We start from the raw sequence: 23,245 nt of genomic DNA, 5'->3' as shown, positions 1-23,245 counted from the left end.
TATATTTATTAGTAGTTGATCTAATAGAGCCAAGTACTGATTTTTATCCTGCTAATTTCACTAAGTTGTAGGGGAACTGAATTTGCCACCCTAAAATATGTCTCTTTGGCATATTAATTATTTTAAGCTGGTTATTTTCTGAGAGAGGGCAGACATGGGAAGGGCTCTGAGAACAAAGTAGGAGTTGCCCTTTTGTAAGAAACATTTACATTTGTAAAGGAAATCTCCATTTGTAAGGGTGCCTCCCTCTCTATACCAGGAAGAGGAGAAGGATCAAATCTCTAGAAACTCTTATGAAAAGAGAAGGCAATGACTTAAATTTGCATCACAATCACCCTTGTTTACTGTGACTTTTTTGGTAACTTCCCATAACTGACTTTCTTTACCCCACATCCTCTTTTGTCTTTAGCTGAAGATGGTATTGAAAGTGAGGGCTTTGGCGAGTTACTCACTTTGGTGAGTTACTCAATTTTTCCTGGGTATTTACCATGTATACATGTTATTAAACTTTTGTTTGATTTTTCTCCTGTTCAATTTGTCTCATATCAGTTTAATTCTTAGACCAGTCAGAAGAACCTAGAAAGGTAGAGGAAAATTTCTTCCTCCCCAGCAAAGTAAATGTCTCTGCTTTTCCTGTCTGGCATTGTGAGCAGATAAGTTAGGGGGTGCCAGGAGAAAGAGAACCAGGAATGGCTTTCTTGACGTAAGAGAAGCCATTTTGGCCTAAAGCATTTTGTGAACTAAGCCTGGCTGCAATGCTTGCCCTTGAACAGGTGTCAGTAATTAATGATCTTAAGGGAACAAAGGAATGCAGGAATGGAGAAAAGCCAGTCAAATAATAGTGCAGTGATAAAGCAGAGTCCTAGTTTCCCCTTAAGGGATGTACATAATAATATACCTTTGAGTTCTGTAGGAACTAAGGCTCCCACCCAAGTGAGAATAGAATGATGATATTGACCCTCCTGACTTCAATCAACTAAAGCTTGGACCCTGTTGACCTTTGCCCCAATTCTATGCAGAATTCTCCTCTGCTGAAGCCCCTGCATGAATATGCATGTACCCTTAGCTTAAAACTTCCCCAGTTTTGCAGTCCAGGGAGACACTGCTCTGGGAAAGATCCCCAGTGTTCTCCTTACTTGCTGCAAGTAATAATAAATCCTTCCTTCTCTCAGTCTTTGGCTTGGTTGTGTCTATTGGCTCAACACCCACCAAGAGGTGAACCCAGTTTTGGGGTAACAGCAAGAGGCAAAGATGCAGTTGATTTTTAAAAGTTCACTTTTTCTGATTAGATAAATAACACATGTGGTAAATATTCAAGTATTACAGAAATGTTGATTTAGAATGTGAACTTGTCTGTAATCTCCACATAACAATGTAAACAACTGGTAAATACAACATTACAGATGTGTTCTCCTATGTATTTATATTTAGTAGCACATACAGGAAGAGGACTCATTAAGAGCTTGGGCTTTGAAGTCTGGTGGTCTTAAATTCTGACTCTACCATTCACTAGCTGATGCTCTGTTTCCTCATTTCTAAAGGGATGATAATAATATACCTACCTTATCAAGGTGTTGGGAATAGTCAATGAAATGACACATAAGACGCTCTGTACACATGGCTTACCTTAAATTTTCATTTAAAGTTAGCCACTTTTTATGCTTATGTAATAGGCATTATGTATTGTCGATGAAAATTCAATTAACAATCAAGTTAAGAAGAACAAAAAAAGAGAATGTTATTTGAGCCGAGCTAAGGATTATAACCTGGGAGACAGACTCTCAGAAGCTCTGAGGACTGTTCCATTGGTCAAGAGTTAGAAATGCAGTTTTATACATTTTTGAGACAAAGAATTATGTATCAAATTGACAGGTTAACATTTTCCATAAAGTTCATCAGAGATGTTTTGTTCAGGTATGCATGTATAGGGCGAGATTTTAGGTCAATGCAACCCCTTGTATAAGATGAGAAAGAAACAATAATCTTAAAATTACAATGCTGGTGTTAGAATGTTGCAGGAAGAGGGACCCCTTCCAGGGCCTGAGAGTGGGCTCTTGTCTAACACTCAGAAATGAGTTGTCCTAGGAGACACACTTGCTGACAAAGCAAAAGACTTTATTGGGAAGGGGCGCCCAGGCAGAGAGCAGCAGGGTAAGGGACCCCAGGAGAACTGCTCTGTCATGTGGCTCGCAGTCTCAAGTTTTATGGTAATGGGGTTAGTTTCCAGGTTGTCTCTGGCCCATCATCTTCCTTGGCACGTATTTGGTCTGACTCATGGTCCTTTCTGGTGGCACGCGCATCTCTCAGCCAAGATGGATTCCAGCGTGAGGGCTTCTGGGAGGTTGGCAGGACATATCATCTCCTCCCTCCTCCTTTTGGGCCCTCCCGGATTCTTCTGGGTGAGTTTTACAAGGCATACTACCGGCTGCCGTGTCCTCCCTCCTTTCAGGCCCTCCCAAATTCTCTCAGTTTTCAGAGGCAGCACCATGTTCCCTACCAGGACCTCTTATCACGAGACAGCTCATGCAAGTGGTTATCGTCATGCCTGGCCAAGCGGGTAGTTTCGGTCAACAGTTCCCTAAGGAGAAGACAGGGACCATTTTTCTCAAGGTTGCTTACACCCTTCTGCCTTGAGGAGGTCTGGTTAATATACATGCAGGTGCACATGGCACACTGGGAAAGGCCTACCACAAAGCAGGGCATGTGGAGGCCTGTTGTGTGTGTTTTAATTCTGACTTTGATTTTTCTGCCGTAGAGAAATTCGTGATTTTTCCTCATCAATATCAATGTGATAGATATGAGAATTATAGAGAATTTTATTTTTTCCTATTTAATCATATCCACCTTGAAATTCTTTACATATTACAAGTATTCCCCACTTTTTGAAAGTTTGCTTTATGTCACTTAGCTTTTATGAAAGACCTACATTAGCAGCTGTTTTGTTAACCAAAAGAAGTCTGAGGAGGATTTTTGCTTTTATGAAAAAAGGAGAAAAGTGACAATAGCGGTCAGCACTTGTTCAGCAGTGAGACTTTCCGGGGCAGCAAGCACCCTCAGCAGTGGGAGTGACACCACCAAGCTCCTCCCCCGGAAATGCACTCAGCATCTCAGCGTCAAGCTGCCATAGCTTTGAACTGTGTCTGTGGGCATCTGTGCTTTAACTTGATTTATTTTGTGCACCCATTAGCAAGATGTGTCCTAAGGTAATTGCTTCTTCACTTTACTCCATTTTGGCTTATGAGAAGTTTCATAGGAATGCTCTACTTTCAGATAGCAGGGGAAACTATATTATATATCCAAATAATATACTATATATATATTAATAGTGTAGGTGTTCAGAAGAGAATTCCCCAAATGTGCCACTTTTGCATGAGGATTATTTTGAGCTAAAGGCAATGAGACCCTTCATGTTCAAGAGGAACTACTGCCCTTCCCTCAACTACCTAGAAGAAGTTAAATTGGGGATTTTTCCCAGAAGAAAGTTATTTGGGAGATACATTTTATCTAAGAGGCCCCGTGTATATGGCAGGGAAAACATCTAGCAACCCAACATCTGCTCTCTTTATCGTCCTGTGAATGACCTTCCTGCCCTTAGAAGCCCCAGGCCCCCATCCCATTCCTTAGTTCAGGATGGCATATATGTCTCATTTTACCTTTCTGTTTCAAAACCTCTCGTGTATGTGAGTTTCCCATATGGATGAAAATAAATTTGATTTTCTCCTGTTAATCTGTCTCTTGTTAATTTAATTCTTAGACCAGCCAGAAGAACCTAGAATGGTAGAGGAAAGTTTTCTTCCTCCTCAACAATTATAATTAGCAATTGCTATCACATTCTTTTAATGGTTGCACAATGTTGCCGGTAATACTATAATACTGTATACATGTACCTCACTTTATAAACAAAGCTTATCCAGTGGGCATTAACTGTAGTCCCAGTGGTATGTGGAAGGTTGTTTATAGCAGCTCGTAAGAGCTTATTGTCACATCTCTTCCTAACTCTGTGCCCAGCTGACATCATGTTGGTAGCTTGAAACCAGCCATGGTAGGGGTACGTATACCATGGAAATTGGCAAATACTGCATGAAGATCACCTTCCTTTTCCCCACGTTCACCTCCACCCCGCCATTTACAAGTACACCCCTGTGTTGTTCTCAATTTTTTAAAAAAAATTTATTTATTTATTTATTTATTTATGGCTGTGTTGGGTCTTCGTTTCTGTGCGAGGGCTTTCTCTAGTTGCGGCAAGCGGGGGCCACTCTTCATCGCGGTGCGCGGCCCTCTCACCGTCGCGGCCTCTCTTGTTGCGGAGCACAGGCTCCAGACGCGCAGGCTCAGTAGTTGTGGCTCACGGGCCTAGCTGCTCCGCGGCATGTGGGATCTTCCCAGACCAGGGCTCGAACCCGTGTCCCCTGCATTGGCAGGCAGATTCTCAACCACTGCGCCACCAGGGAAGCCCCTCAATTTTTTGTTATAACATATAATTAACATATATATTTGCACACTGGTCAGGGTATTTCCAAAGAAATATCCTTAAAAAAAAAAAGAAAGAAAGAAAGAAAAAATCTCCACCCCAAAACAAAACAACAAATACCCCGTGTAAAATGTTTTTAATTTATTCCTGCCGGTAGTTACTTCCTTCCTCCCACCAGGTAATGAATCAGAAACTGAAAGAAAGTGGTTTGACCTCTTTTTAGGACGTCCTTCCCCTCTTCTGCCGGATCCCACTGATGCTATTCCTTGTTTCAGGGAATTAGGGTAGCTTGGCATTAATATTGTCATTACTTTCAGTTAATGTAATGTTCACAGAAAGGCTTGATTCAGATCTTCTGCCTTTAGAAATAACTATTCGATGTTCACTGGGGAGAAAAAAAAAAGATGGTGTTCCTGACATATTTCCCTTCAGTTTTTTCCTTCTTTAAGTGGATGGGTCATGGAGGGGAGGTGAAAGGAGATGCAAATTTGTACCCTTACTAAATTCTGCCCCCATTCTTATTACAATGAGAAAGTTGCTAATCGCATCACAAAACAAACTTCTTTTGCTTTAGTCTCTGAACACAAAGTGGGCTTGTAAGACGCAGATTCGTTCTTAAAGGTACAAAGAGATATACAACGGAGAAGATCTGTCAAGGAAACATCAGGCAGGCTAATCAAAGATGAACAAAGAAGAAAGTAAGCTAATCCCCTGAGGTCACTGCTGTCACCACCTCCCTGCCTTCCACCCCTCGCAGGAAGGCGTTGTAAAAGCAGCATAGAATGGAATGAAATGGCTAGTTTGTGCTGAATGGTTTTGTGCTATTCATACTTACCCTACTTATTTTGAAAAACTCAGATAATTCACTTGACAGTTTTAGATAGAGTTGTCACTTAGGGGTAAAAAGGAGGAAGAAGAAAAGCCTAGGATCTAGGATCTGGAGTAAGTCTGGCTGAGCAGCCTGAAAGGAACGGGGACCAGGATAGAAAAGAATATGTTGAAACCTCATTTGCATATCAGGGCTGCACAGTGCATTGACTTAGTTCCAACCTAAAGTACACAGTGCAGTTTTAATAAGAACACAGTTATATAGTTAGTTTATAACAAAATTCCAAATTAAAATCTTCACATTTTAGAGAACAAAAATATGAAAGCGACCATGAGTTTCCAGAGTCTTATTTTAAGTGAACATGAGAGCAGCTAGAGGGGGAAATAGAAAGAAGAGAAACAAGTAATTTCATTGTATTTCGTAACATCATAGGATACTTCCTCAAGGGCATCGCAGACCTTTACGTGAGAAGTTAAGACCTCCCTGTTTTCCTCCTGTTTTTATATTGAGATTAACGTGATTTTTGTTCTCATAAAGCGAAAACAGATTTCGCTAAAAAGTTATGTTCTCTGCTTCTAATTGCTTGGAGAGCAAAATAGTTGAAGTCAGAGTGTGTTTACTCTGGACTGAGGTGAGTACAGAATTGTGAAAAAGGTTGAAGAAGTTAGAAAATTGCTGAGCACGAAAATTGTATTCTTCTCCAGGCAATGCTAATGAGGACTTGGCTATACATAGGTTTTGAGGAAACCAACGTGGACCTGAAATGCTACTTACAACGTGAAAAAAAGTTGACTTTAACCGAACCATTTTTTGTTTGCACTTGTGACGTTTCAGACTTACCTTTTGTTTCCAGCCCATGAAGTCTCATCCCTGTGATCCTTTAGCAAGCTGAGCGACCTCCAACAAAACTCAGTCGCAGGTGGCGTTTAAATAAGCAGGAGAACTTTTATAGGGCTGTCGTTTTTTGACTGTAGTTATCTATTATCAGCATTTATTACTCCTGTAAATAAATATAGAAGGTGCTTTGGCCATGGCTTGAGTGGCTGAGATTTTCTAATATCTCTCCAGGTAGATGCTGGGATCAGGGCAATCCTTAGCAAATCAAAGCTGGTAAAAGCAGAGTGTTGCCGAAAATATTTGTAAGATATCAACTACAAGTTTTCTTCATCAGTTTGTGACAGTGACAATTCCTGAGTGATTCTCCTGTGTACATGGAGAATATACCAAGTCCTGTGTGGTTACAGGAATAGGATGGTTACACCATGTAACTAGTATAATTCTTTTAAGTAGGGACTGCTTCCTCTGTTTCCTGGCTAGTGTGTATTTCAGGTACTTTTTTGTGTTTTCTTCTACACCCTTTTGGCATAGTTTTCTTTGACTTTAAGGTGTGCTTATTTTGAATGTGAATAACAGTTAGCATGTATGATGATAAAGATACTGCAAGAAGGCATGAAACGGCCAAAGTAAACAGAGCTGTGGCCATCTCTAGTGGACTAATCACAGCTCTAATGAAATCATAGTCTTGTAGTTTTAGGCTGAGAAGTTTGCCAATGAGTTAAAAATGCACAATTGCTCCTTTTTCTTCCTACCATATAACCGACGATATTGTTGTCCTGATACACACACACACACACACACACACACACACACACACACACACACACAGTCCTGAGCATCTTAGGCGTTTGAATAGTCCTCCCTTGTTCCAAATAAAGGGAAGTTTTCCAGCTTTCCATCAGCTGTTCTGCCTGCTTTTCATGCCGACTAAACTGAATTGAATGTGGCTGGTGTTAGTGGTGGTGGTCAGGGCTGTTGGCTTGCATGTTTTATTTCCGTTATGCTTTCCAGCTGCTTTCATATTTCCAAGATCTTCGGAGCAATATCACTTCACAAAAAATAAAATCTTTCCTCGCTGCTCATGATGTATGGGAACGGGAAAAGGAGTTTAAATTCTCTAGCATTTGAGTGATCCTGGAGGTCCTTTTTTGTGTCTACTGTGTATAAAAAGTTTACGGCATTTCATTGGAACAATGAAGAAATAGTTTTAAAGAAGAATTCTATTTTTTCTGTTTTTTGTTGTATAGAAGTAATAACGAATTTAACTAACACAAACAAAACTGCCCTGAAAACTGAATTTAAACCATGGGCATAGAAGCACTATCAAGCTATTTCATAGGATGGATACGGACCACGGCTACCCTTTCCTGATCTTTTCCTGTGGGCCAGTCACTGAGTTTTATATACACGACAATCTTTGCACTTCCCAACAGGAGTGGGAATTGGCTATGAATTATGATCTTCATCTTCCTCACGAAGAAAAAAGACAGGGTGGGAGAGATGCAATAACTTGTCCATAGCCTTAAAGACAGTAGGTATGTAATAATTTACTTATTTATAAAATATAAATATAAAAATAATAAAACTAATCTCAAGCAATAAAATACTATTAAAAAGGTGGGTTTGAGAGTGTGAAACATTCTGGAGAGGAATGTATTTTCCTGGAAAGGAACAGCAGTCATTCTCAGGGGCCTCTTGCACAGCCTCACATTTGGGCAAACAGATGCTTTTATAAAAGAAGTGTTTGGATCTTTAGTTCATGGCTCGAGTAATGTCTTTCTCTGGTCAGAAATTAGACCCTTAAATGCATAATGTTCTTTCCTGTGTTCTCAGGTTTTGAGTGGACAGTTTGGGGTGTCACATACATTAATTAGTGTATGATCTTCTGGACTCTGCTGGAATCCATTTTAACTCTGAAGCCAGTTCTTCTGAAAAGCAGCATTTCCTCTTTTGAAAATATTTAACCTAATTTTAATTTAAATTGGGAGATTTTACCTTTTAGTCACTTTATGTGCCTTTACTATATCTCCTCCCTCCCCCCCAAGACCTGACCCTGACAGGTTTACTCATCTGTCGAACTACAGTACACATCTCCCTACCTGAGGCTCACTTTTGGGAAACAAAATCTTTCAGTCAATATGTTATGGAGATTTTCTGGCCTGTACAAATACTGGGACATTGCATATTTTTAAGCTAGAGCACTACTTATTTCTCTGAATGTGCTTTGAACTTGTGTACGAGTGTTTGCTAAGGGATGAATTGAATCCTCCAAGAGCTTAAAGCAGCCTCTGTATGTGCAGTGGTTCCATGATATTAAGGCATCTACCGCGAGGAGGAAAAAAGTGACTAGAAAATGGTCAGCAGTGCTAGGACACACTGGAATTCAGGGATTATGGTTTATTTGTTTCTATGTTCCCTAAGCACAAACTCTTCCTGCCTGATGTTAGCATGTGCTTGTTTACTTTTTAATTGAATAAATGAAAGTAAGAGATTTTTCGAGTAGCAAACCAGGAAATACTTTGACAATAAATTTCTTGATTAAGTTATATGTTGGTACATATTGCCATTACTTTATTATTAATATACATTTTTATTTTTAAAAAAGCTACTGAACAGCCAAATACAAGGTAGAATGTAATATCTTAATTTTTTATTCTCTCCAAATGAATTTTATATAAATAATGTGAAGTTTTCCTCCTTTCTGAGCCATAATACGATTCCACATCACATATGAAATTTCTTGTCCCTCGCATTAAGGCCTTGCAAGATTAAATAGTGAAGTGACAGTGTAGTTGAGCATATAGTAGCCTGAAATGGTAGGTAAAATAGCTAATCTTGATCTTATTAAAATGATTAATTTGTTGCTATTAGAAAAATTTTAACTCCTTTATGCCTCAAAATCATCACAAAAATGTCTTTGGAATTACTCTGTCATTACCGTATATGATGGTGACAACCATATTTTAATAGATCTTTCCTTTGTATTTTTAAAAACTCATTTAATTTTCAATTTCATGCTATACATACGGTTGATTTTTAAAATGACAGGCTTTTGCAAGGTGAGCTGCAGCTAGGGTTAGAGACTTCAGTGCATGTGTGTTTTCATTTGTTACAACTTCATGCTCTTATTTTCATTAGCTATTTGGCATTTCTATTCCAGGAACTGTTGATTTTAGCTATCAGGTTATCAGTTATAGAATTTGAGTTTGTATCCTTTTTTTTTTTTTGCTCGTTAAGTCCTCACAAATCTAGTTTAAAACAGTCATTTTGCAGATAGGAACAAAAGCACGGTGGTTTATTTGATAAATTATCAAAGCCTGGAAATTAAAAAGAAATTAAAGATATTTAAATTAAAAACAGTAGATCCATTAGTAAGCTTTGTGATATTAATATAATCTAGTAACATTTATTGTGAACCCCCTGACCCTGACAGAAACTCATTTTTTATTATTATTATTTTTGTTTTATTTATTTATTTATTCTTTTTTTTGTTGACAGTCATTTTATACTGAAGTTAAAATAGAATGTATTCCTAGGTTCAGATAAATCCAGTTCTCAATGATATTTTATTCAGATTATACTCATCATGCTTTCAAAGAAGAAATAAATCATCACAGTTCTTCCATCAAAGTCAAATAAATGAATGAATATTTTACCACCAAGTTCACTATTTGATATATTCCTTTAAGACAAGACCCAAAGCAATACACAGAAGCCTCAATAAATTTACTAGTAAATTTCCTGCCCGTCTCTATAGATGCTTTAAACAGTCTTTCCTAAATTACTGAGGAAAAATGTGGAGTCTATTGACCAAATTCCCAAACCTTCTGCCACTCATTTAAGAGACACTAAAACAATGATATGAGGTTTATTTAACCATTGTTCCCTGCCACCATCAATAACTAAGAAAGATAAGTAAACATTGATAAGACATCAGAGGGCCTTTTACAAGTGTCTGAGTTCTTGGAAAAGCTTCAGGACCAATAGAAGAGAAAGAAAACTCTTCTTCTCCTCCCCCTCCCCTTCTTCCCTCCTCTCCACTCCTCCCTCTCTCCCTCCTCCTCCTTGATATCCATGAGTACACCTGTTTTTCAGGTGGATGAGGGGCTTGGTTTCTTTAGATGCACTTCCAATTCAAGAGATCAAACAATGTGAGGTCCCTTTGCTAACCTTGGTGCAGGGTAATGACAGACAGATATTGCAATAGGCTCAGGTCAGCCTTCACACACTGGCTGGTTACCCACACGTGAGCCTGGCAGACGTTTCCCCATCTGAGTCTCACGCTGTCTGCCGTCATGTTGCTGCTCTTTCATAGGATACAGATTCAGGTGTATTACAAGTTAAAACCCTGCCACGTGTGAATGTTAGCTTTACCTATCAGCAGGAAATTCAAATAGAATTTACTGGGGATTTATGCAAAACATAGGTCATTGGCATCTCTGAAAAAGTACCTTGAATGATGATTAGGCAAAGAGGGACGAAAGAACATTTCAGGCAGAAGGTGGGCACAGCCTAGGGAGTGCCAGGGACTTCAAGATGGTCAGGGGGCCAAGACCAGGAGGGAAGGTGAGCATGGTCTGAGATGGAGGAGGAGACTTCACAGGCACGGATTTTGTAGGGCTTTGCTGGCTGACTCAAGGAGTTTTAGCTTTGTCATGAACATGGTGGAAAGATACTGAAGAGTTTTAAGGTGTGTCTGTTGTGGGTTAGAGGATGTCTGTGGGTGGCTGGGTTGACTGGAAGTAGGGTGAGTGCTGGCAAAGTTTTGAGCAGATCACTCCGATTCCACGGTGGAGGACAATGGGAAGAGAGCCCGCGCTGCTGGGAGACGCCCTTCTGTGTCTGGCGAGAAGTGAGTGTAGCCGGGACTCAGGTGGTGATGCTAAAGGCAGGAGGAGTGGATGCGTTAGATCTCTAAGGTCCTGGGAGTTTCAAAAGTAGGTGAAAAGACAAAGGAAAGTCGTTTGATGAGTAATGGAAAAAATACTGAAGAGAAACTGGGAATGAATAGGATTTTTTTTTGGTATGTGGCATGAAGCCTAGTTTTTAATGTGAAGTTTCTAATCTCTAATGCACAAGAGGCAAAATGTTATAATTCAATTTAGGAAACCTGGAAAAAATATCTAACTCAAATCAGTTTCTATCCAACAACATATTATACTGAGAAATTAAGATGAATGTTCTTTTTAGACAGTTAATTTTAAATATCTTATATCATTAGGCCAAGGAAGATATATTGTTGTATTTGTAGCAATAGTTTAATTGGAATACTTAATCAGAATTACAGATCCTCTTTTTTGAATTCTTTTCTTACAGCGTGATACTATGATACAATTGGTGAAATTACTCTTATTTGACCCATAACATTAAGGAAAGTGCAAAGTTGAGAAGCCTGTATAAGTTGGTCTACAGGGTGCTGACATGTGTTCTCCATGCCGTCTAAGTTGTTTAGAGTTTTGTTAATTAAACCACAGTAAGAATAGCAGCAGGGGCTTCCCTGGTGGCGCAGTGGTTGAGAATCTGCCTGCCAATGCAGGGGACACGGGTTCGAGCCCTGGTCTGGGAAGATCCCACATGCCGCGGAGCAACTGGGCCCGTGAGCCACAATTGCTGAGCCTGCGCGTCTGGAGCCTGTGCTCCGCAACAAGAGAGGCCGCGATGGTGAGAGGCCCGCGCACCGCGATGAAGAGTGGTCCCCACTTGCCGCAACTAGAGAAAGCCCTCGCACAGAAACGAAGACTCAACACAGTCATAAATAAATAAATAAAAGAACGTGAATTTCTAAAAAAAAAAAAAAAAAGAATAGCAGCAACAACAAAGTGACTTGTGCTTTTGGGGTTTTTTCCTAAGTGTAAAGAAATTTTTTCTTAATAAAAAAGTGTGTGCTGTGGCTGACAAGTCATCACTCAGTTCCTGCATTGTGCCTTTAAGAAGGACTATCTTCCTTTCTTTCTTTCTTTCTTTCTTTCTTTCTTTCTTTCTTTCTTTCTTTCTTTCTTTCTTTCTTTCTCTTTCTTTCTTTCTTTCCTTCCTTCCTTCCTTCCTTCCTTCCTTCTTTCTTTCTCTCTCTCTCTTCTTTCTTTCTTTCTTTCCTTCCTTCCTTCCTTCCTTCCTTCTTTCTTTCTTTCTCTCTCTCTTCTTTCTTTCTTTTTCTTTCTTTCTCTCTCTCTCTCTCTCTTTCCTTCTCTCTTTCTTCCTCCCTCCCTCCCTTCCTTTCTTTCTTTCTTTTTCTTGTTAAGACATGGAACTGATTCCAGGACTGTCAGGGAGACAATGAGCATGTTCTATTTCTTTCTAGAAAACTCCAAGGTCATCCTCTCTTTTCCAGACTTTTATTTAAAATGCGTCTGTTGAAAACATAAGCTGTTTTATTATTTCTTCTTTTTTGTCTTTTTTTTTTTTTTTTTGGCTGCACCATACAGCTTGTGGGATTTTATTTCCCCGACCAGGGATCAAACCTGGACCCTCGGCAGTGAGAGTGAAGAGCCCTAACCTCTGGACTGACAGGGAATTCCCTTTTCTGTCCTTTTGAAATGCACGTATTTTCACCTCCCCGCCCCTCCCCTCTCCTCCCCGCCCCTCGCCTCTCCTCCCCACAGCCCTGCTTCTGGTCCGAGGACCTGTAAGGCAATTCTGAGTCCTTTGCTCAAAAGATGTTGGTTGACCCTCCATGGCTGCCACCTTAGGGACCTCTACAGTCAGGGCTCTGCTGCTTTTCATGTGAACCCTCAAGGAGCAATTCGAGTCTCCTCTGCCATGTATTAAGAGAGTTACTAATTCTTTCGAAGAACCTAGGTAATATTATGAGATATTCATTCAAGCAACACTTCCCACCCCCAAACATGCACAACTGCCTAAGATCCTAAAATCCTGCCTGGAATGTTTCCAAGGAACTGGGTGAGGGGGCACAGAAACCCCAAGATTAAACCTCTGAGGTTGAAATTTTCATCAATTTCCCTATAAATATAAATTTGTGATCTGAGGTGTATGGATTTCTATCCATACCTACAAATTTTTTATTTATGATTTTTGAGCCAATTTCTACCTCTCTTTTGGAAAATACCATTTTCCTCACTGAAAGGTCATTTGAAATTTTCAGTGTGAATAGGAAGGTTCTTCTTATTTCATTAATAATTTGACTACTTTACTAATTAAAGTCACTTAAAATTTTTAGTTTCTGAATTTAATTTCTTTTTAATTAAAAAAAATTTTTTATTAGAGTATGGTTGGTTTACATTGTCGTGTTAGTTTCTGTTGTACAATGAAGTGAATAAGCTATACGTATACATATATCCCGTCCCTCTTGGACCTTCCTCCAAGCCCCCGCATCCCACCCATTTAGGTCATCACAGAGCACCGAGCTGATCTCTCTGTGCTATACAGCAAGTTCCCACTCACTATCTGTTTTACACGTGGTAGTGTATTTATGTCAAACCTAATCTCTCAATTCGTCCCACGCTCCCTTTCCCATGCCGTGTCCACATGTCCATTCTCTATGTCTGCACCTCTATTCTTGCCCTGCAAATAGGTTCATCTATACCATTTTTCTAGATTCCACATATATGCGTTAATATACGATATTTGTTTTTCTCTTTCTGATTTACTTCACTCTGTATGATAGACTCTAAGTCCATCCACATCTCTACGAATGACCCAATTTTGTTCCTTTTTGTGGCTGAGTAATATTCCATTGTATATATGTGCCACATCTTCTTTACCCATTCCTCTGTTGATCGACATCTAGGTTGATTCCATGTCCTGGCTATTGTAAATAGAGCTGCAATGAATATTGGGGTACATGTGTCTTTTTGAAGTCTGGTTTTCTCAGTGTATATGCCCAGGAGTGGGATTGCTGGGTCATATGGTAATTCTATTTTTAGTTTTTTAAGGAACCTCCATACTGTTCTCCATAGTGGCTGTATCAATTTGCATGCCCAGCAACAGTGCAAGAGGGTTCCCTTTTCTCCACATCCTCTCCAGTGTTTATTGTTTGTAGATTTTTTGATGATGGCCATTCTGACTGGGGTGAGGTGATACCTCATTGTAGTTTTGATTTGCATTTCTCTAATAATTACTGATATTGAGCAGCTTTTCATGTGCTTCTTGGGCATCTGTATGTCTTCTTTGGAGAAATGTCTATTTAGGTCTTCTGCCCGTTTTTGGATTGGGTTGTTTGTTTTTTTAATATTGAGCTGCATGAGCTGTTGATATATTTTGGAGATTAATCCCTTGTCCATTGCTTTGTTTGCAAATATTTTCTCCCATCCTGAGGGTTGTCTTTCCGTCTTGTTTATGGTTTCCTTGCTGTGAATTTAGTTTTTTAAAGTCTTCTGCCATCTGGCCTCTAATTACTTGTCCTTTCTGAAGCTTTGTATGAGCAGTGACGAGCCCCCGCAAGCGTTCTCTTGCATCCATGTCTCAAGGCAGGAGAGACTCCATAGAACAGGACTTCCTAGATTTGGCAGCATGGCAGAGTCTCCTGGACTTTGCAAAACTACACATTCCTAGATTCCACTTTACACCTAACAAATCACACTTCTGGGGTGGGGCAGGGGTGAGATTTGAGAGTCTGCATTCTTAAAATGCTTCCCTAGTGATTCCGATATAACCGTCCACTTATTTACAGATTGCCTTTGGGAGCCCAGTAAGCCTCCGGGGGCGGGCGGTAGTATTAATGTACTTAAACGTCCTCTATCTTTGGAAGTGGAAACCATTTTAGGATGTTGTTATGTGCAGAATTGTGTCCTCGTCCCCTCCCCACTGCATGCCCTGAAATTCATATGTCGAAATTCCAACCTCCAGAACCTCAGAATGTAACCTTATTTGGAGATAAGGTCTTTACAGAAGTGATTAAGTTAACATGAGGCCATCAGAGGGATGCCCAAATTCAGTAGGACTGGTGTCCTTACAAGAAGAGGAAGAGACAACAGGGCACCAGGACACAGAGGGACCCCCCTGTGAAGAGGCAGCGATAGGGCAGCTACCTGCAAGCCACGAACAGAGGCCTGGAACAGATGCTTCCCTCACGACCCTCAGGAGAAGCCAACCCTGCCCACACCTGGACCTTAGACTTCTGGCCTCCAGAGCAGAGAAAAAACACATTTCTGTTGGTTAAAGCCACCCAGTCTGTGGTATTTTGTTATGGAAGCTCTAACAAACTAATAATATAGATGTTATATACTATAGGGAAAGGCCATATAACAGTGAAAAAATAGTTTTTAATTTTGGTGGCAGTCATGTTAATTAAAAATTTTTTAAAAATCTAGTATCAGGTATTAAATTCATTATTTTGGGTTCTCAGGTATTGAGTTATGATAGGATGGCATTAAACATTTTAAAAATGGAAGTCTGTCTATAATGAAGTTTTACCTTAAATCTGAGAAATTAAATGGAAAATCCACTTTTAATGATTGACCATAAAAGCTTAAGCAACAAATTGTGCTTTGATGAATTCAGATAGTCACATGTTGAAGGTATAACTATATCAAGTTACTAATAATCAGGCGCATTGCTTATAAGATTTAAAATGTATAGAGTGGTCTAATTGTTGATCCAGCTGAGCTGCAAGGCCATGCTGTAACTTTACAAATAGATAAAACAAAAGAAAGAACTCACTTTGCCAGCAGTCTGTAATCTTGCTGGAAGGAGAGAGAACACTGAATATATTCCTTAGCATAAGGTATAATATTAGGTTCCTTGAAAAGAAGTGAGATTGACTTTGTAATGATAACTTCTTGGGACCTAATTTAACCCAGTACTGTGTGTTGAGTTGTTAATTATTTCAAGCAGAACTTTTGCAGGAAGTTCTTCCTATTCTCTCTCTTTTCCTCTCCCAAGGACTCCCAAATTCACTGCACTTTTTTTTTTTTTTAATTTTATTTATTTATTTATTTATGGCTGTGCTGGGTCTTCGGTTCTGTGCGAGGGCTTTCTCCAGTTGCGGCAAGCGGGGGCCACTCTTCATCGCGGTGCGCGGGCCTCTCACTATCGCGGCCTCTCTTGTTGCGGAGCACAGGCTCCGGACGTGCAGGCTCAGTAGTTGTGGCTCACGGGCCTAGTTGCTCCACAGCATGTGGGATCTTCCCGGACCAGGGCTCGAACCCGTGTCCCCTGCATTGGCAGGCAGATTCTCAACCACTGCGCCACCAGGGAAGCCCCAAGACATTCTTAAAGAAAGATATAAGTTAAAATGGCAACTTTGCATAGATTTCCAGAATACCCACTTGAGGCATATGTGGATATTCTGATAATAGTAATAATCTATGGCAGAGTATTTGGAGTTTGGCAGCATTGAGTAAAATCATTACTGAAATGTATTTAAGTTGTGTGTTTTCTTGATTCTTTAATGGGACAGAGACAGTACTGTATGTTTACCAAATCATTTTCTTTTTGTCTTGAGCATATGGGAAGATGTATTTCCCAGCTCCTTTGCAGCTAGGTAGTATGTCATATCACCAGTTCTGGCCAATAAAAAATCAGTGGAAGTGATGTATGCATTTTCGGATCTGGTACATAAAGTCCTCTCACCCACAGTCCTCCTTTCTTCTCACGGACGACAGGTGTTGAAGTGTAATGCATGAGATGGAAATAGCCTTGTCTCTGAGTTCCCACTGGGACCTGAGTAACTCACCCACCCACAAACCAAACTGTCAATCATATTTAACTATTACAGGAGAAATAATATATTGTTTCAAGCCACTGAGGTTTTTCTTCTTCTCTTTTTGTATTTTTGTTACAACAGCATAGCATAGCTTACCCTGACTTATTCAGTCTGCATATTAAGGGTAAATAGATGTGGTCCTTCTATCGCTCAGCATTTATCATATACTCTGAATTGCTCTCATGTCGAAATAATACTTTCCCAAACTTTAAAGTCTTCATGAATCCTTAGCAAATTTGGCTGTATACTTCATTTTCCATGTACTGTGGAGAGCTTTGTGTATTTCTAAATGTTAGGCAACAATTGTAGGTAGTTAAAAGATAAATTAAATGAAAATAAAGCAAGAATTGCCAAAGGTTGAAGAGAGTTACAATAGGAAGTAAATGGCAAATTCTAAGGGAATAAAAGTTTATATTTGGTAACTCAAATTGGATTTCTTTTTTGTTTTAGAAGAATGAACTTGAAGGAAGAACTATTGAAGAACACTTCTGAGGGTTGATTCAATGTTTTTTTTGTTTTCCCTTTAGTCATTTTTGCAGGGCTAGTAAATGAAGATGTAGTCCATACAAATCAAAGGTCACAGTGTTTTTAATTTTAAAAATTTAGTTTAAATAATTAATTTAAAAAATCATTTATACATCACACGGTTCAAAGTTCAAAAGACACAAAATTCTGTACTTTGAAAAGCCCCCTTCCCACCCTTATTCCCCAGACCCTTAGTTCTTCTTATCAGGAGCAAGTCAAGCTACCAATTTCTTATTTATTCTCCCAGAGGTTTTGTGTATTTACAACGAATGATATATCTATATCACCCCCATTTATTTTTTAAAGCACACATTACTCTTAACACTTAATTCAGCAATGATTTTTTTGATATCATTTAAAATATATGCAGAATCCAAATATATCTTACCACTTCCTCTCCTAACACCTTGGTTTCAGCCCATGTCATCTCTTGTTTCTAGTAAAGAAATAGCCTTTTGCCTAGCAGATCAACCAGCATGATCCCTTGGGAAAACAAAGTCAGGTCATGTTACCCATTTGCTGTGAACCCTCTGATGGCCCCCCATCATACTCAGAGTGGCCGCGTTGTTTGCCTTAGTGTGCACTATGGCCTGATTGTCCTCCTCCCACCGACTCTCAGATCTCATCTCGTACCTGTCAGCCCTCATCGTCAAGTAGCTGCCACACTGGCCTCCTTGCTGTACCTTGAACATATCTCAGGGATTTTGTACCTGTCCTCTATCCCTGGATGGTTCTTTTCCCAGATAGCTGCATAGCTAATTTCCTCACTTCTTTCAGATCTCTGCTCAAATGCCACGTTAACGTGGAGAACTTCCTTGACAACCCTAAATAAAATAGCGACAATCCTGCGCCCCCCATCCTCCTTACATTTGGTTTTACCCCATTGACACAATATCGATATATCCATTCTTATTTGTTTATTGTCGGTACCCCACGTAAGCTGAAACTTAGTTTTGTCCATTGTATTCTCTTTGCCTAGAACAGTAGTTGGGGTCCAGGTGGGCACACAGGTTGGGTAGTGAAGAGTCACTTCTGAATTATACAAGACAGTCTGAGGCTGGGAAAAAACATAACTCAGTAAGTGCTCAATAAGGTTTTGTTAAATAAATAAACAAACGACTTGCCGTATTAGTATGTAAACGTGTATCTCATTCTTTATTTAATGGTTGCACAGTATTCCACTTGTGTGTGGAAGATATGTACGTACCTTACTATACTTAACTAAGCCCCCAACCAAGAGATATTTAGGTTGTTTTCAATCTTTTGGTAAAAAAGAAAATACTTCAAAGGATAACCTTTTACGTACCTATTTTTAAAAACTAGATTACCAGTTTATTATAAAAGAATACAACTCAGGACAATTAAATGGAAGAAACGCATAGGGCAAGTTATGGGGAAAGGGCATGAAGCTTCTGTGTTCTCTGTGAGCACACCACTCTCCCCAAGTCTCCACATGGTCACCAATCTGGAAACATCATACATACATCATTTAAAAATATTTAGGTAATATGGATCTCTGGGATAATTTCCTAAAGGTAGAAATGCTATGTCAAAGGGATGTGCCTTTGTGATTTCATTAGATATTGCTAAATTGCTTTCCAAAGAGATTGTATCAACATATAATTTCATCAATCACACATAAAGGTTTTTGTTCCTCCACACCTTCAACAACATCATGTGTTACATTTCCACATCTATGTCATAAGACTTCTTTCCTAGGAAGATTGTCATATTCTCAAAAGTTGAATGAATTCCAAGGGACATATGGAGAAATGGCATTTTCTAAATCAGCTTCCCAATAAGGTGAAATGACTAGAGCAAAGACAAACATGACATGACACATCAGATTAAAAAAAAAAAAAACTGGAGATGATAATTAAATGAAAAATTAATAGGAGAGAAATTATTGGAAACATTTACCAACATAAACCTCATGCAAATAAGCATAAAAAGAATAGGCAGAGATTTAAAAAATTTTTACTTAGTGTTACCACCTCAGAGTGTTGAAGTTTTTCTACACATCTAGATAGTCCCTCCAGTTTTCATTCCCCCCAACCCCGCATAAATCTGAGGTAGACTTTCAGAGACTGAGAGCTTCTTTCTTGGATTATTATTACTTTTTGCTTCAGTCATATACCAGCAGCATTTCTCATCTGGCATTCCATGAAAGAATTAAACTCTAATTATCTAAGGCAGAGGTCAACAAACTTATTCTGTAAAGGACCAGGTAGTAAATATTTTTTGGCTTTGAAGGCTGTGTGGTTTCTGGTGTAGTGATTCAACTTTACCATGGTAGCTCAAAAGCAGCCATAGGCAATGCATAAATGAATGAGTATGACTGTGTTACAATAAAGCTTTGTTAACAAAAACAAGTTGGGCAACTGGATTTTGCCTGTGTGGCGGTAGTTTGTCAACACCTTCCCTAAGGTACCGATTAACATAATGAGTGAAGCACTATCCTATGCAATTAGATGGCACTAGCTATCGCTTACCTCTGGGAGAATTGAGAAAATAGTCACTCAAATCATTTTTTATATGGCTAATTCTTTTGCAAGCTGAATTTTGCAAAAGATGAGAAGATGAAAAGATGAGAAGGGCAATGGGACCTAGAAAACCACCTTGTAATTGAAGTCAACTAATCCCAGTGAAACCTAAAAGCTGTGCCTCTGTCAATGGCGGGCGGTGGTCCTCTTCTTCCCTACTTAACGTCTTTGGTCTGTGGCTCCTTTAATTCCTCCTTGCCCAGCCCTGAAGTGTGGTTGAAAATACATGCTGCTGCATCCCGTGTTCTCTTTTTAATTCCCTAGTGCACCTATGGCTTGATGTTCTCATAACTTAATTGACACCAACAGTATTTTTCAATAAACCCCTAGCCCCTCTAGTAGCTTTTGTTAGTTTTGCGCAGTGGGTGGAAAATGAATGGATGGAGCCCTGGAGATATTTCTCACTCCGGGGGGCAGGGGCAACATGTGATTTCTGGGAGAAAAATCAGTGGCTAGAAGACAAAAGACCCAAGCACAGTAGCATGGCATGTGGGGTTCAGGTGGGCACACAGGTTGGGTAGTGAAGAGTCACTTCTGAATTATACAAGACAGTCTGAGACTGGGAAAAAACACACCTCACTTGTCTTTTCATCTTTTCCTTTCCATTTTTTATTTTCTGCAAGCCTGCTAGTCTTCTCTTTGTAGTTTTACATCTTTTCCAGAAGCACATAGGGTTGAGAGAGGAAAAAGTTAAAACTTAAGCTAGTTGGTCTAGTTTCTGGTTACTCTTCAAATAATAGATTAAGTATGAAAGAAGTTCAAAACCATTGAGTGAAGTTGGCTTTTGTATTATTTGTAAAATTTAGTTATTCTTTATTTCCAGGTAGCACAAATAATGCATTGTTGGTTTTACTCTTAGAAACATTTACTTCAGTTTTCAAGTCAGTAGATAATGATTATTTTACTTGGCTGGATAAATGCAGAGGTAGCATTTTGAACCCATCTGTGTATTTTATCACTATCATGAGTGTCTGAAATACAAAGATTTTCTTAGAAATAGAGTGACCCAGAATTCCTGTCCTTGGCCTTTCTTCCCAAATCAGGCCAAAGAGAAATAAAATACCTAGTCTTTGATCAGTTAAAATACTGATAGTTGGGAAAACAACAAACAGTAGATTGTTTTCCTACCCATTGTGAAACAAAATAAAATGTTTACCTATAGGGAACACTAGACCGTCTTTAAGTCGCTCTCTCCTATCTTTTCTTCCTATTTTCTTGATGGACTCAGTCTCTCACCTGAGCAAACATCTTTCTCTGTTTGGCTTCTCTTCTCTGAGTGGACAGGACAGTGACCCATTAACTGCAGTGTGGGCCCTGACTTTTTCAGGAGCAGGAGTTTGAAATACAACTCTTATCCATCATATTTCTCCAATTCTTAGCTCTCCTTTACTTTTGAACACTTCACAAAATGGAAAACCTATTTGAATAAAAGCAGCTAGTTTTTTTGGAGATGCACAAGGAAAAGCTATGAAGAGAAGCAGGGTATTTTTCTTTAGTATGTGGCTGCTTGAAAGTTGCTGTTACATCAAGAGAACTTTTTTCTTAAGTGTGATTAGAGTTTGAACAAAGTCTATTTCTAACATTCTCATTAGGGAAAAAAAATAAGGTATCTATAGCTATATATTTATAGTAAATTTCAGAGGGCAAGTGTATATTTAAACCTATGTTAATTGCACATCAAAACAGGAGGCATATGTGGTGGGTGCATTCCAAAAGGTCTTAGAATTGCAATAAACATTCCAAGTTTCATATACTTATCCAAATTCTCTCATCAAGCATCCAGAATGTGAAGCTTTGAGAACAGGATTTCTTGAGAGAATACCAATACATTCCAGTCTCTGGGAGACTCAGAAGATTCTTACTCAATTTATTATTACTTTGGCTGTAAACCAGAAAGAAATGAAAGAACACTAAAAAAAAGTACAAGATGGAAAATTTGTTAAAATATTGAAAAAAAATTTGTGCTTGATTGGGGTAAAGCTTAAGAAAATGCTATTTATCTGAGACAGTTTCTTTACTACTTTATGCGGACATGAAATGGCATACTTTTCATTTTTAGTGCAATGTCTCTGTTCTACAATAAAGGCGATGAGGGGTACAGTTGCTTCTGAAGCACCTTGAATTGATTTGGTAGATTGGTTATGCTCTAGGTAACAAAATAATGGCCTGGGGATTTGACAGTTATTCTACGAACCTTTTGGGATATTTTATTTCATGTCTTTGCTTTGCCATCTGGCCCAAAATATTATTGATTGATTGTTAAGTGCTTCCCATTTCCGGTCAATGCAATTAAGGAAACTTAAAGGTCTGAGGGAATATCAGTGCTTTCTAATAATAACAGCTAGCCTCACTGAACAACTATCCCAGGCACTGAATTAATTGTCTCTTATCCATCCATCAATCCAGCAAAGAGATAACTATTAAGGACCTACTGTATAGCACCGGGAACTCTACTCAATACTCCGTAATGGCCTATATGGGAAAAGAATCTTAAAAAGAGTGGATATATGTATATGTATAACAGATTCACTTTGCTGTACACCTGAAACTAACACCAACATTGTTAATCAACTAGACTCCAATAATTGTTTTTTTTAAAAATCCATCAAAGAAGGTCTTTTTTTTAATCTTCATTTTCCAGGGAGAGCACCAAGGCTCAAAGAAATGAAGTGATTTGCTCAAGGACATGTAATAAGGAAAAGCTAGAGCAGATTCAAATCCAGTTCTGTTTGTCTTTAAAGCATCTGTTCTATCCCTCTCTAACTTAATTCACCCTTTAAGATTTTTAGTATTCTGACCTATGCCCTGGGTGACTGCTTGGGTAACTTTTCTAAACAGTATGTTGATAGTAATATGCATACGTACCTATGACATTTGCTTGAGAGGAAAATGTACAGGGCAGGGACAAGTATGGATGAATTGGGTCTTTTACGAGACTGGAACTGAGTAGCAAGAAGTAACATAGACCTAAGCTACGACCCTTACTAGATGCAGGTTAGGTGTCTTTGGTAGTCTGGTGGAGTCCTTCCTGCCACTACGACGCTGTCAGCACTGATTTTACTCTAGAAAAAAATAGACATGGAATGACACTTTTCCCTGAGTGCTTACACATTATAAATTTGCATGGTACTAGGATCAGAGGTTCACAAAGACTCATGTCACTTAAACCATATTGCTTTGGAGAACTTAGACACTGCTGTTTTCAAATCCACTAAAGCAGAGTGGCATGGACATATATACACTACCAAATGTAAAATAGATAGCTAGTGGGAAGCAGCCGCATAGCACAGGGAGATCAGCTCGGTGCTTTGTGACCACCTAGAGGGGTGGGATGGGGAGGGTGGGAGGGAGGGAGATGCAAGAGGGAAGAGAAATGGGAA

The 23,245-nt window shown here is 39.2% G+C and overlaps 1 long non-coding RNA gene across 7 annotated transcripts in view; it reads left to right on the top strand.

The window, feature by feature from the left end:
• LOC137763953 (uncharacterized) overlaps positions 1–23,245 on the top strand; it is a 298,397-nt gene that overhangs the window by 81,992 nt on the left and 193,160 nt on the right. Inside the window, exon 5 of one of the 7 annotated variants that reach the window (XR_011073886.1) lies at positions 11,454–11,607. The exons of the other annotated variants lie outside the window; for them this stretch is intronic. This is a non-coding gene — a long non-coding RNA (uncharacterized lncRNA). Of the gene's footprint in view, positions 1–11,453; positions 11,608–23,245 lie in introns of those variants that run through there. 7 annotated transcript variants of the gene reach the window in all.

Source organism: Eschrichtius robustus, chromosome 4 (assembly GCF_028021215.1).
Source record: "Eschrichtius robustus isolate mEscRob2 chromosome 4, mEscRob2.pri, whole genome shotgun sequence".
Classification (NCBI taxonomy): Eukaryota; Metazoa; Chordata; class Mammalia; order Artiodactyla; family Eschrichtiidae; genus Eschrichtius; species Eschrichtius robustus.
This window is presented reverse-complemented; position numbering and strand designations above follow the sequence as displayed.